The 14,404-nt window shown below is 37.9% G+C and overlaps 1 pseudogene; it reads left to right on the top strand.

Moving 5' to 3' along the window:
* The window catches only part of Ncl-ps3 (nucleolin, pseudogene 3), a 421,287-nt pseudogene that overhangs the window by 405,460 nt on the left and 1,423 nt on the right, over nucleotides 1-14,404 (top strand).

Genomic DNA, 14,404 nt, shown 5'->3' with positions numbered 1-14,404 from the left:
GTGGACCTGCAGCTTGAGTGCCCCATCTTCCTGTTCCCAGAGGCCGTATACATTTCCCTCTTTGGCCAGTGATGTGGGCAAGGTTGGACAGTATATGTGTTCTCTCGTGCCCTGCAGTCTCAGGAGTGCCCAACTGTCTGGGCTGTGAGCTGTCTCTCCCACAGGTTTGGGAGCAGGGAGTTGTGGGCTGGGATCACGAGGTTCCATATATATCAAGTTTTTACCTATACTAAAATTAACATTGGAGAAAACAGTGATAAAAGAGGAAGCTAGAGGACAACTCCTGAAAATGCTTCCTTTTGAAAATGCTAATGAAGACTATGAGAGAGCATTATTACTTATAAAGGAGACTGGAGATATTAATGCTTGTATGAAGGCATGCAAGAATATCTTTTCTGAAAATGGAAAAATACATTTTTGGCCTGCCTTGATCAAGATAGAGCTATTAAATTTTATTTTAAATACTTTTCAATATTATATAAGCATTTTAGCTCAAGATGATTTGCCTTTAGAATGGATATATACTAAAGATAAATTTAGTAAAACATTAACCACTTATGAGGAACAAATTTCATTTGTTAAACAAGGAGACAAAGACCTGCAACACTGTGGTGGTAATGATTGTGCTGCTATTTTTTCCCATTAAGTAAAGATAAAATTGAATCTTTAATGCAGATGTCTGATGTTTTTCAATTAACCATGTTTTCTTAACTGGAAATATTGAATTTCATTTTCCCCATAGTAAATTGTAGGATTGCTTAGAAAACAAAAATTTGTGATAAATACACTAATTTCTATTGATCCATTACCACCTGTCTTTACTGTGTTTACTGATGACTCTAGAACCAAGAGTGATTATTGGACCAAAGATAAATCTTGGGTACAAGAATCTTCTTTTGGGTCAGTACAATAAAATTGAATGTTCGCAGTAATTAATGTATTGCAGGATTTGACTCATGATGTAAATATTATAGCTGATTCAGCTTATGTTGTGGGAGTAGTACAAAATATTGCAACTGCTGTTATTTCTACATATATGCCTACATTAAATATGTTGTTTTCACATATTAGAGGACTATTTTTATTACAAAACTCTAGAACATTTATTACACATATTAGATCACATTCAAACTTGCCAGGACGTTTAACATTTGGCAATCATATGGTAGATTAATTAGTGGCATTTGCTACCCTAGAAGAAGAACATAGTCATAATCATGCCAATGCAGGATATTTACACATTAAATATAAGATTCCCTATTCTCAAGCGAAACAAATTATTGCTAATTGTCTTATTTGTAAGCCTTTACATATAAGATGTATTCTGTCTAGCACTAATCCCAGAGGAATACAACCTAATGAATTGTGGAAAATGGATGTAACCCATATTTTGTGTTTGGCCCCCTTTCATATACACATGTAAGCATAGATGCTTTTTCAAAATTTTATGAGCTATGTCATTTGCCTGGAGAACACACTGTCCATGTTATACAGCATCTATTGGAAATGTTTGGTGTTACAGGACTACCCTCTAAAATTAAAACTGATAATGTACCAGCGTATATTTCTAAAAATTTAAACAATTTTGTCAACAATATCATATTGTATATATTACTGATATAGAATATAATTCACAAGACAAGCTTTTCTTGAAAGAGAACACCATACCCTGAAACAACAAATTACAAAATTTAAAAGGAGGAAAAGAGATGACTTTATACAGCTTGAATAGAGTTTTGCAGACTAATCACAGAGCTATATTGACACAATCATTATTTCTTATTAATTTTCTTAATTTACCACAAGGTGAGGTTTTATCAAGAGCAGATAGACACTTTATTGATCTTCCCCCTCAAGGCATGGAACAGCCAGTATAGATAAAAACTGCCCAAGCTGCTGAATGACAGGGAGGTACATTACTGGATTTAGGTAGGGGATAGGGTTTTGTCTCATTTCAGGATGTGATACAATTCTGGATATGCAAGAGATGGATCCAAGCATGGACTGATAAGATCTGAGCCCTAACCCCAGAGGAATCCAATTAAACCAGCTGTATTTTCTCCTGATGGAAGTCCTTCAGAGATCAAGGAGTTGTCCTCCATTACTAAGGCCATGAATTCTCTTAAGGTTGATAAACAACAATTGCAAAGGATATGTGCAGTGACAACCCCATTTCCTATGTGGGGTCAGGTGAAGCATTTAACCACTGAAGGACAAAAACTTGTTGTCTTGTATGAGAAAGTCCTTTACTGCTGAGCATTTACTTTTAGCAATGTGTACTTTACTCACAGTATCTTCTCCTGAGGCCAATGTGAGTTATTGGGCTTATACTCCTAATCCACCTTTATTTGAGCCTGCTACTTGGGGGGAAACAGATGTGGTATTATACACCACTCCAAATATTTTTCATCTCCTTGGAATATTTTGACTAATTTGAATAAGCATGATGGAGCTTTGTATAATTTTACTCATGCTGGCTCAAAGATGCTTTTATGTTTAGGACAGAAACCATGCCTATAAATGTGCTATCAAACAAAATTGGCTATTACCAGGAACAAATGTTTCAGTCTCCAGGACTTGCTTGCAGCAATTGATAGCTTTGTCTATAAACCAAAATTGAAATAACATTTTATTTTTTAGCGAATCAGTATATTGTGCTCAATTTACTTATGTAGGCTTAAAATATTGCTCATTCATTTGGAACATGCCTTGGCATGTTTGGAAAAATTATTCTAAATAAATGGATAAATTGGGGTCCTTATGGTCAATTTATTAATACATGTTCAGAATAGAATGTTATCACTTGTGATTTATCTAGTGTTACCAGGACGAACATAGAGGAGAATCACACCTTAATGGATCCTTGCTGATGGAATAGGGAGGTGGTGGCATTGCTGATAATTGACTGGCCTCTGTGGAAGATTCTACTGTGTTTCAGACTCATTTGTGGAAGACTGCTGCTGCATTAAAAGAAGTTGTCCTTGCTAATGGAAGCTTTTCAGGGACTGCTCAATCTGACTCTCAGTATAATTTTACCACATTTAAGAAAGAAAAGGTTACTACTTGTATTTCTATGCCATATTTGTTTTTAATAGGCAGATTTAATTTTACTAATGGATTTGCTTGTATTAACTGTCATTTGTATTCATGTATTAATTCATCTATTCAGTTTGATATGAATCAAGATTCTGTTATGATTATTCACCAAAATTATATGTACGGATGCCTGTTAATTTTGGACGTCATTGGTCTCAAGATTCTCTTAATCATGTGATTATTGAATTTTTAATAATATGCTGAAGAGAAGTAAAGAATTTTTGGAGTCATTGAGCTACTATTTTAAGACTTATTTCTGTTGATACTTTGGCAGCAGTTTCCAGCATAGCCTTAAGAACACCTATTTAGACAAAACATTTTGCTGAAGTCTAGCATAAAGATTCACATGACTTATGGATAGAGCAAGCTAAAATTGATAGTAAACTTCAACATCAAGTAAACATTTTAAAACAAACAGTATAATGGGTCATAAGATGTTATTTATTGAAAAATACATGGATTTAAAATGTGATTAAAATTCTACTACTTTTTGTGTTACTGAATATATGTATAATTATGGAGAACGTGATTGGAAGTTAATTCAAGCCTGTTTAGAAGATAATGATAGTGCTACCAAAGTAATTAATGCCTTGAAATATGATGTTCGAATGTCTTTTTTAAACAGCTAGAAGATACTAGCCCTGAGGAAATAGCTAAATTATTTACTGATCAACTGACTACATTGGATCCCAAATATTGGCCTCAAAGTTTTTTTTCCATAGCTTGGGAGGAGCTAGTTCTGCCATAATATTATATGTATTATTTAATATGTTGCTTTATTTTTCATGTTTAAACCCCTTCAATGTTTAAATGTTTCTATGTTTTAGAAAGTGTTACTTTTAAAACAAAAGAAAAGAGAAGGAATATTTAAGACAAAGAGTTGCAGCTCCCAGGCAGGGTCAAGTAATGGCTGTTGACAGGTACAAATAAGGGCTAGAATGCCGCCCTTGAGAAGAAAATGTTTTTTTCACTTGGCATTAAACTATGTTCTGCTCTGTTCTGTTACTGTGGAAGCAGTTCTCACACTCTCTTGGTAATGGTGTGTATACTTTGACAATAAGAATAGGTGTGATTTGTTACGTGAATATTTTGAGAAGAAACCTTTGTTTAGTTGTATTTCTTTGTTTAGTCTTTCTTTAGTTGTTCCTGGTATTGTGGGAATAATGATCTTATGGTATCTTGCCAAAATGGAAATTGAAATAATGCATATTCATATCTATATAAGGATTAATGAAGCTTGCAAATGTGTGCAGTTGCTTCTGCCTTTGCTCTGCACACCCTGTGTCCTGATTGTGTGCGAGCGTACCTAGAGGCCCCAACGCACTAGACGTTGAAAATACTGCAACAAAAATTTTAATGAAAGATGGGGAATATAATTAACTGATTTGGAAACTTCTGAAAGGTCTGGTGTTAACAAAGCAATGTCTAAAATAGTTTAGGGACTCAGTCTTTTTTTTAAGATAATTTATTAATGTTCTTTTAGCTGGCTGTTCACTGACAGTCTTTATAAGTTTCGAGTGCACATGGCATTCTGAAGTGCTCTTACATTGTCTGGTTGTACCAGTCTGAGTAAGTTCTCTGAGGTTATTATTCTGTTCATATAAAGTAGAAAAATAACTCTGCTATATGGACTCTTTTGGTTATTCATATTATTAGCATGCGAAATAATATTTTTTGTTAGCATCATGTTTTCTATAATGTGAATTTGTATGAGTTGTAAATTATAAGGCATTTAAATAACATGACTAATATTTACGTATAAGTATTATGAAGTATAACGTTTGTTACATAATGTGACAATTGTCTATCACTCTCAAAATAAGCTCATAAAACTTAGTATTATGAGCACATCATTTTGTATTTTTCATGCCTCCTTGGTTTTTGTCAATATTCTTCCATCACTGGCCTCCTGTGTGCCTCTGTTCTCTTTTGTAAACCTCCTTACTCTTCTCAATAGATGTCTTTATGATTTCATGTCAGGTATAATCTGGATGGGGATTAATTATGTTTCTCAACTTAAGATGATCTACTGTCACACGGAAGACAAGACTATTGTAGATGATTCTGTGATGACTTATATAGTTTACATTACTATCTGGGCAAACTTGGGAAAAGTTATCTTGATTATATTAAGTATAACAGAAGGATATATCCTTAATGTACATGACACCAATGACTTGACTTGGCTTATGGACTGAAAAAAAATAAGAAAGGGTAGCTAAGAACAAATATATATCTCTTTCTGTTTCACAATTCTAGGTCCAGTGTGACCAACATAATATATAGATATCAGAAAATTTTCATTATTTGTTTTTGGAATATGAGATTGTTTAATCCATTTGACTATAAGTGTAATGATTTCAGAACCACAACTGCACACAAAGAATATAAACAAACTCATTTAGAAAGGATCAGTTAATCACAATTTTCCAGAAGATATCTGTTGCACTTTGAGTTGGCATCAGTCTGGGTCTGAAGTACTAGAGACAATTACAATCCGGATTTATGAGAAAATCCTCCTAACTTTTGACTTCACTTTTCCCCCATGCCCTAGGTTCCTTACATATGGCTAACATTTGCTATGACACCATTAATCCAACTGCAATATTCTCCTAATTCCCAATAAATAAACTTGTCTCTCAGAGAATATTTACTCAGGTGAAAGCTGTTGGACAACAATATGTGGTTAGAATATGAATTGTTCTTAATATTGTCGCTGAATCTATCCTAATATATAGGGGAGATATTTGGAAAAGAGCTCTCATCTGAGAAGGTAGAACTTCCTGGCTTTCAATACCTTGGCATGACATTTCCAGGGTAGATATTCAATACTAATTTGATATGAAATTATGGAAGGTTGTCCTGTATTCCATAATTATTCAGGACATGCAGTGTTTGGGAGAAGGCTTACATTTAGCACATTCATTTCAACTTTCAGAATTGTTCTTTCATTTTCATCCTCCAAAAGCATAAGGCAACTAACTTAGCATCTTAATTATTAGCCTCAACCCCTTATAAAGTGCCCTTCATCATGGAGCAATACATTGTGAGAAGAAACAGATAAGCTGCTGCTTCTGCTGTGACTGTTAACAGGATAAAGAATATTTGTGGAGGCAGTGGGGAGCTTGGAGAGATATTTTGGAAAACTGGGAAAGTAAAAGCAGATGATTAAAAATGATTCTAGAGTATGAATTGTAGAAATGAATTTGTTTCACTGTTAATGGAACTCCACTGAGGAAATCACTGTCTTTTAGAGATTTGCTGATATTTTTTTCATAAGTAGGAAAGACAGAGATTGACACCAGCTGCACATGAATGGAAATGAGGTCATAGAGAGATATTCTGGGAGTCACAAAGCAAAGCAAGAGATTTATTTTTTCCAGGTAAAGAAAGAAAAGATATGTTGTAGTTACTGTGTGTTAATGTGATGCTATTGGGGACCTTTTGTACCCAATACAACTCAAACACCAAGTCATTGTAGCAAAGAGCAGTTAATTTTAATCAGGCCATTATTAATCTATCTAGGATGCTGAAGTTCAACCATAAGCCAGAATGCTATACTATCTCAAAATCAATAATTATCTGTGCCAAATTATAGTTACATATCCCACCAATCAGTATTCAGACACTGAACTTTCCTGAAAACATTGCTTTGTGGTACTGATTTTTTTCCCATTGGTTGGTTTGATTGACTGTGGCTGAGTATCATGCCCATGATTTATGTTTCAACTTGTCAACCAGAATGTTTCTCATCCAGGGAGTTCTTGGGAACTTAAAACTTGTTTGCCTCCTATTCAAAAATAGTTTTATTAAAAGTTGATTCAGTTAGGTTCCTTCTAACATTGATAAAACACTGACACTGACCTGCTGAGAAAGAAATTGAGGGAAATGCCCTTCACAATAGTCACAAATAATCTTAGATATTGTGGTGTGACTCTAATCAAGAAAGTGAAAGACTTTTACGAGAAGAATCTCATGCCTCTGACCAAGAATTTGAAGAATGTATGAGAAGATGGAATGACTTCCCATGCTTAAAAATCGGTAAGATTAACATAGTGAAAATGGCCATGTTACCAAAAGCAAAGTATAGATTCAATGACATTCCCATCAAAATTCCAACACAGATTTTTGACTCAGATGCCAGCTATAGCTGGCAGGCAGTTGTACATTTTCCAGAATTTTCATTACATGCCTCTGCAGTCGACTTGACATGGGTTCCACTAAGCTCTTCTGAGTTGCTAGCTGTCCACACATGTCATGGCCATAATCTGCCATCATGGTGAAACTCGCAAAGGCTGGAAAAACCAAGAACATGGCTCCTCCTCCAAAGGTGGTGGAAGAAAATACTAGGAGGAAGAAATGTCAGAACAGGAAGATGACAGCAGTGGAGAAGAGGAGGTTGTTATCCCTCAGAAAAACAGCAAAAAGGCTACCACAATTTCCAGCAAAGAGGTGGTTGTTTCATGCACAAGAAAGGCTGCAGTTATCACACCAGCTAAGAAAGCAGCTGTTAACACAGGCAAAAAAGTCAGCAACTACACAAGCCAAGGAAGTAGTTAAACCAGCCAAATTAATTTCAATACCTGTTAAGAAGGAGACACACAAGCAATAACATTGTTGCCAACTCCTGTTTAAAAGGGAGCGTCAGTCCGGCCAATATGACTGAGAATGGTAAGAATACCAAGAAGGAAGACATTGATGAGGATTAATATGAAGTGGATGAAGATGACAGCGCTGAGGATGAAGATGTTGAGGAAGCAGATGATTTTGAGCCACCGATAATAAAAGGAGTGAAGCCAACAAAGGCAGCTTCTGTTACCTCTGTCTCAGAGGATGAAGATGAGGAAGATGATGATGACAGTGAAGAATATGATGATGAAAAAAAGGAGGAGGATGACTCCAAGGAAGAAATTATGGAAATCATGCCAGCCAAAATAAGATAGCGCCTGCAAAAGCAGTTCCTGTGAATGCGAAGAGTGTTGCTGAGGAGGATGATGACAAGGGAGAGGATTAAGATGAAGAAGAAGACCCGCGGATCCCAGCCCGCAGCAGCTCTCTGCTCCCAGACCCGGTGAGAGAGAGACCCAACCGCCTGGTCAGGGGGGCACTCCTGAGGCTGCAGAGCGGAAGAGACCACCAACACTGCTCACCCCTGCCCACATCCCTGGCCCAAGAGGAAACTGTATAAGGCCTCTGGGGTCCCGTGGGGGAGGGCCCAGGAGCGGCAGGACACCTGCCTGAGACACCGCCGGAACCTGAAAGAAACAGACCGGATAAACAGTTCTCTGCACCCAAATCTCGTGGGAGGGAGAGCTAAACCTTCAGAGAGGCAGACAAGCCTGGGAAACCAGAAGAGACTGCTCTCTGCACACACATCTCGGACGCCAGAGGAAAAAGCCAAAGACCATCTGGAACCCTGGTGCACTGAAGCTCCCGGAAGGGGCGGCACAGGTCTTCCTGGTTGCTGCCGCTGCAGAGAGCCCCTGGGCAGCACCCCACGAGTGAACTTGAGCCTAGGGACCACAGGTAAGACCAAATTTTCTGCTGCAAGAAAGCTGCCTGGTGAACTCAAGACACAGGCCCACAGGAACAGCTGAAGACCTGTAGAGAGGAAAAACTACACGCCCGAAAGCAGAACACTCTGTCCCCATAAGTGACTGAAAGAGAGGAAAACAGGTCTACAGCACTCCTGACACACAGGCTTATAGGACAGTCTAGCCACTGCAGAAATAGCAGAACAAAGTAACACTAGAGATAATCTGATGGCGAGAGGCAAGCGCAGGAACCCAAGCAACAGAAACCAAGACTACATGCCATCATCGGAGCCCAATTCTCCCACCAAAACAAACATGGAATATCCAAACACACCAGAAAAGCAAGATCTAGTTTCAAAATCATATTTGATCATGATGCTGGAGGACTTCAAGAAAGACATGAACACACTTAGGGAAACACAGGAAAACATTAATAAACAAGTAGAAGCCTACAGAGAGGAATCACAAAAATCCCTGAAAGAATTTCAGGAAAACACAATCAAACAGTTGAAGGAATTAAAAATGGAAATAGAAGCAATCAAGAAAGAACACATGGAAACAACCCTGGATATAGAAAACCAAAAGAAGAGACAAGGAGCTGTAGATACAAGCTTCACCAACAGAATACAAGAGATGGAATAGAGAATCTCAGGAGCAGAAGATTCCATAGAAATCATTGACTCAACTGTCAAAGATAATGTAAAGCCGAAAAAGCTACTGGTCCAAAACATACAGGAAATCCAGGACTCAATGAGAAGATCAAACCTAAGGGTAATAGGTATAGAAGAGAGTGAAGACTCCCAGCTCAAAGGACCAGTAAATATCTTCAACAAAATCATAGAAGAAAACTTCCCTAACCTAAAAAAAGAGATACCCATAGACATACAAGAAGCCTACAGAACTCCAAATAGATTGGACCAGAAAAGAAACACCTCCCATCACATAATTGTCAAAACACCAAACACAAAAAATAAAGAAAGAATATTAAAAGCAGTAAGGGGAAAAGGTCAAGTAACATATAAAGGGAGACCTATCAGAATCACACCAGACTTCTCGCCAGAAACTATGAAGGCCAGAAGATCCTGGACTGATGTCATACAGACCCTAAGAGAACAGAAATGCCAGCCCAGGTTACTGTATCCAGCAAAACTCTCCATTAACATTGATGGAGAAACCAAGATATTCCATGACAAAACCAAATTTACACAATATCTTTCTACAAATCCAGCACTACAAAGGATAATAAATGGTAAAGCCCAACATAAGGAGGCAAGCTATACCCTAGAAGAAGCAAGAAACTAATCGTCTTGGCAACAAAACAAAGAGAATGAAATCACACAAACATAGCCTCACATCCAAATATGAATATAAAGGGAAACAATAATCACTATTCCTTAATATCTCTCAATATCAATGGCCTCAACTCCCCAATAAAAAGACATAGATTAACAAACTGGATACACAACGAGGACCCTGCATTCTGCTGCCTACAGGAAACACACCTCAGAGACAAAGACAGACACTACCTCAGAGTGAAAGGCTGGAAAACAACTTTCCAAGCAAATGGTCAAAAGAAGCAAGCTGGAGTAGCCATTCTAATATCAAATAATATCAATTTCCAACTAAAAGTCATCAAAAAAGATAAGGAAGGACACTTCATATTCATCAAAGGAAAAATCCACCAAGATGAACTCTCAATCCTAAATATCTATGCCCCAAATACAAGGGCACCTACATAAGTAAAAGAAACCTTACTAAAGCTCAAAACACACATTGCACCTCACACAATAATAGTGGGAGATTTCAACACCCCACTCTCATCAATGGACAGATCATGGAAACAGAATTTAAACAGTGATGTCGACAGACTAAGAGAAGTCATGATCCAAATGGACTTAACGGATATTTATAGAACATTCTATCATAAAGCAAAAGGATTTACCTTCTTCTCAGCTCCTCATGGTACTTTCTCCAAAATTGACCATATAATTGGTCAAAAAACAGGCCTCAACAGGTACAGAAAGATAGAAATAATCCCATGCGTGCTATCGGACCACCACGGCCTAAAACTGGTCTTCAATAACAATAAAGGAAGAATGCCCACATATACGTGGAAATTGAACAATGCTCTACTCAATGATAACCTGGTCAAGGAAGAAATAAAGAAATAAATTAAAAACTTTTTAGAATTTAATGAAAATGAAGATACAACATACTCAAACTTATGGGACACAATGAAAGCTGTGCTAAGAGGAAAACTCATAGCGCTGAGTGCCTGCAGAAAGAAACAGGAAAGAGCATATGTCAGCAGCTTGACAGCACACCTAAAAGCTCTAGAACAAAAAGAAGCAAATACACCCAGGAGGAGTAGAAGGCAGGAAATAATCAAACTCAGAGCTGAAATCAACCAAGTAGAAACAAAAAGGACCATAGAAAGAATCAAAAGAACCAAAAGTTGGTTCTTTGAGAAAATCAACAAGATAGATAAACCCTTAGCCAGACTAACGAGAGGACACAGAGAGTGCGTCCACATTAACAAAATCAGAAATGAAAAGGGAGACATAACTACAGATTCAGAGGAAATTCAAAAAATCATCAGATCTTACTATAAAAACCTATATTCAACAAAATTTGAAAATATTCAGGAAATGGACAATTTCCTAGACAGATACCAGGTATCGAAGTTAAATCAGGAACAGATAAACCAGTTAATCAACCCCATAACTCCTAAGGAAGTAGAAGCAGTCATTAAAGGTCTCCCAACCAAAAAGAGCCCAGGTCCAGACGGGTTTAGTGCAGAATTCTATCAAACCTTCATAGAAGACCTCATACCAATATTATCCAAACTATTCCACAAAATTGAAACAGATGGAGCACTACCGAATTCCTTCTACGAAGCCACAATTACTCTTATACCTAAACCACACAAAGACACAACAAAGAAAGAGAACTTCAGACCAATTTCCCTTATGAATATCGACGCAAAAATACTCAATAAAATTCTGGGAAACCGAATTCAAGAGCACATCAAAACAATCATCCACCATGATCAAGTAGGCTTCATCCCAGGCATGCAGGGATGGTTTAATATACGGAAAACCATCAACGTGATCCATTATATAAACAAACTGAAAGAACAGAACCACATGATCATTTCATTAGATGCTGAGAAAGCATTTGACAAAATTCAACACCCCTTCATGATAAAAGTCCTGGAAAGAATAGGAATTCAAGGCCCATACCTAAACATAGTAAAAGCCATATACAGCAAACCAGTTGCTAACATTAAACTAAATGGAGAGAAACTTGAAGCAATCCCACTAAAATCAGGGACTAGACAAAGCTACCCACTCTCTCCCTACTTATTCAATATAGTTCTTGAAGTTCTAGCCAGAGCAATCAGACAACAAAAGGAGATCAAAGGGATACAGATCGGAAAAGAAGAGGTCAAAATATCACTATTTGCAGATGACATGATAGTATATTTAAGTGATCCCAAAAGTTCCACCAGAGAACTACTAAAGCTGATAAACAACTTCAGCAAAGTGGCTGGGTATAAAATTAACTCAAATAAATCAGTTGCCTTCCTCTATACAAAAGAAAAACAAGCCGAGAAAGAAATTAGGGAAACGACACCCTTCATAATAGACCCAAATAATATAAAGTACCTCGGTCTGACTTTAACCAAGCAAGTAAAAGATCTGTACAATAAGAACTTCAAGACACTGAAGAAAGAAGTTGAGGAAGACCTCAGAAGATGGAAAGATCTCCCATGCTCATGGATTGGCAGGATTAATATAGTAAAAATGGCCATTTTACCAAAAGCAATCTACAGATTCAATGCAATCCCCATCAAAATACCAATCCAATTCTTCAAAGAGTTAGACAGAACAATTTGCAAATTCTTCTGGAATAACAAAAAACCCAGGATAGCTAAAGCTATCCTCAACAATAAAAGGACTTCAGGGGGAATCACTATCCCTGAACTCAAGCAGTATTACAGAGCAATAGTGATAAAAACTGCATGGTTTTGGTACAGCGACAGACAGACAGACCAATGGAATAGAATTGAAGACCCAGAAATGAACCCACACACCTATGGTCACTTGATTTTGACAAAGAAGCCAAAACCATCCAATGGAAAAAAGATAGCATTTTCAGCAAATGGTGCTGGTTCAACTGGAGGGCAACATGTAGAAGAATGCAGATCGATCCATGCTTATCACCCTGTACAAAGCTTAAGTCCAAGTGGATCAAGGACCTCCACATCAAACCTGACACACTGAAACTAATAGAAGAAAAACTAGGGAAACATCTTGAACACATGGGCACTGGAAAAAATTTCCTGAACAAAACACCAATGGCTTATGCTCTAAGATCAAGAATCGACAAATGGGATCTCATAAAACTGCAAAGCTTCTGTAAGGCAAAGGACACTGTGGTTAGGACAAAACGGCAACCAACAGATTGGGAAAAGATCTTTACCAATCCTACAACAGATAGAGGCCTTATATCCAAAATATACAAAGAACTCAAGAAGTTAGACCGCAGGGAAACAAATAACCCTATTAAAAAATGGGGTTCAGAGCTAAACAAAGAATTCACAGCTGAGGAATGCCGAATGGCTGAGAAACACCTTAAGAAATGTTCAACATCTTTAGTCATAAGGGAAATGCAAATCAAAACAACCCTGAGATTTCACCTCACACCAGTGCGATTGGCTAAGATAAAAAACTCAGGTGACAGCAGATGCTGGCAAGGATGTGGAGAAAGAGGAACACTCCTCCATTGTTGGTGGGATTGCAGACTGGTAAAACCATTCTGAAAATCAGTCTGGAGGTTCCTCAGAAAATTGGACATTGAACTGCCTGAGGATCCAGCTATACCTCTCTTGGGCATATACCCAAAAGATGCCTCAACATATAAAAGAGACACGTGCTCCACTATGTTCATCGCAGCCTTATTTATAATAGCCAGAAACTGGAAAGAACCCAGATGCCCTTCAACAGAGGAATGGATACAGAAAATGTGGTACATCTACACAATGGAATATTACTCAGCTATCAAAAACAACGAGTTTATGAAATTCGTAGGCAAATGGTTGGAACTGGAAAATATCATCCTGAGTGAGCTAACCCAATCACAGAAAGACATACATGGTATGCACTCATTGATAAGTGGCTATTAGCCCAAATGCTTGAATTACCCTAGATCCCTAGAACAAACGAAACTCAAGATGGATGATCAAAATGTGAATGCTTCACTCCTTCTTTAAATGAGGAAAAAGAATACCCTTGGCAGGGAAGGGAGAGGCAAAGATTAAAACAGAGACTGAAGGAACACCCATTCAGAGCCTGCCCCACATATACAGCCACCCAATTAGACAAGATGGATGAAGCAAAGAAGTGCAGACCGACAGGAGCCGGATGTAGATCGCTCCTGAGAGACACAGCCAGAATACAGCAAATACAGAGGCGAATGCCAGCAGCAAACCACTATTTGAGAATAGGTCCCCTATTGAAGGAATCAGAGAAAGAACTGGAAGAGCTTGAAGGGGCTCAAGACCCCAAAAGTACAACAATGCCAAGCAACCAGAGCTTCCAGGGACTAAGCCACTACCTAAAGACTATACATGGACTGACCCTGGACTCTGACCCCATAGGTAGCAATGAATATCCTAGTAAGAGCACCAATGGAAGGGGAAGCCCTGGGTCCTGCTAAGACTGAACCCCCAGTGAACTAGTCTATGGGGGGAGGGCGGCAATGGGGGGAGG

Source organism: Rattus norvegicus, chromosome 1 (assembly GCF_021556685.1).
Source record: "Rattus norvegicus strain SHRSP/BbbUtx chromosome 1, alternate assembly SHRSP_T2T, whole genome shotgun sequence".
NCBI lineage: Eukaryota > Metazoa > Chordata > Mammalia > Rodentia > Muridae > Rattus > Rattus norvegicus.
The sequence above is the reverse complement of the archived record's forward strand: the minus strand, read 5'-3'. Positions and strand labels throughout refer to the sequence as shown.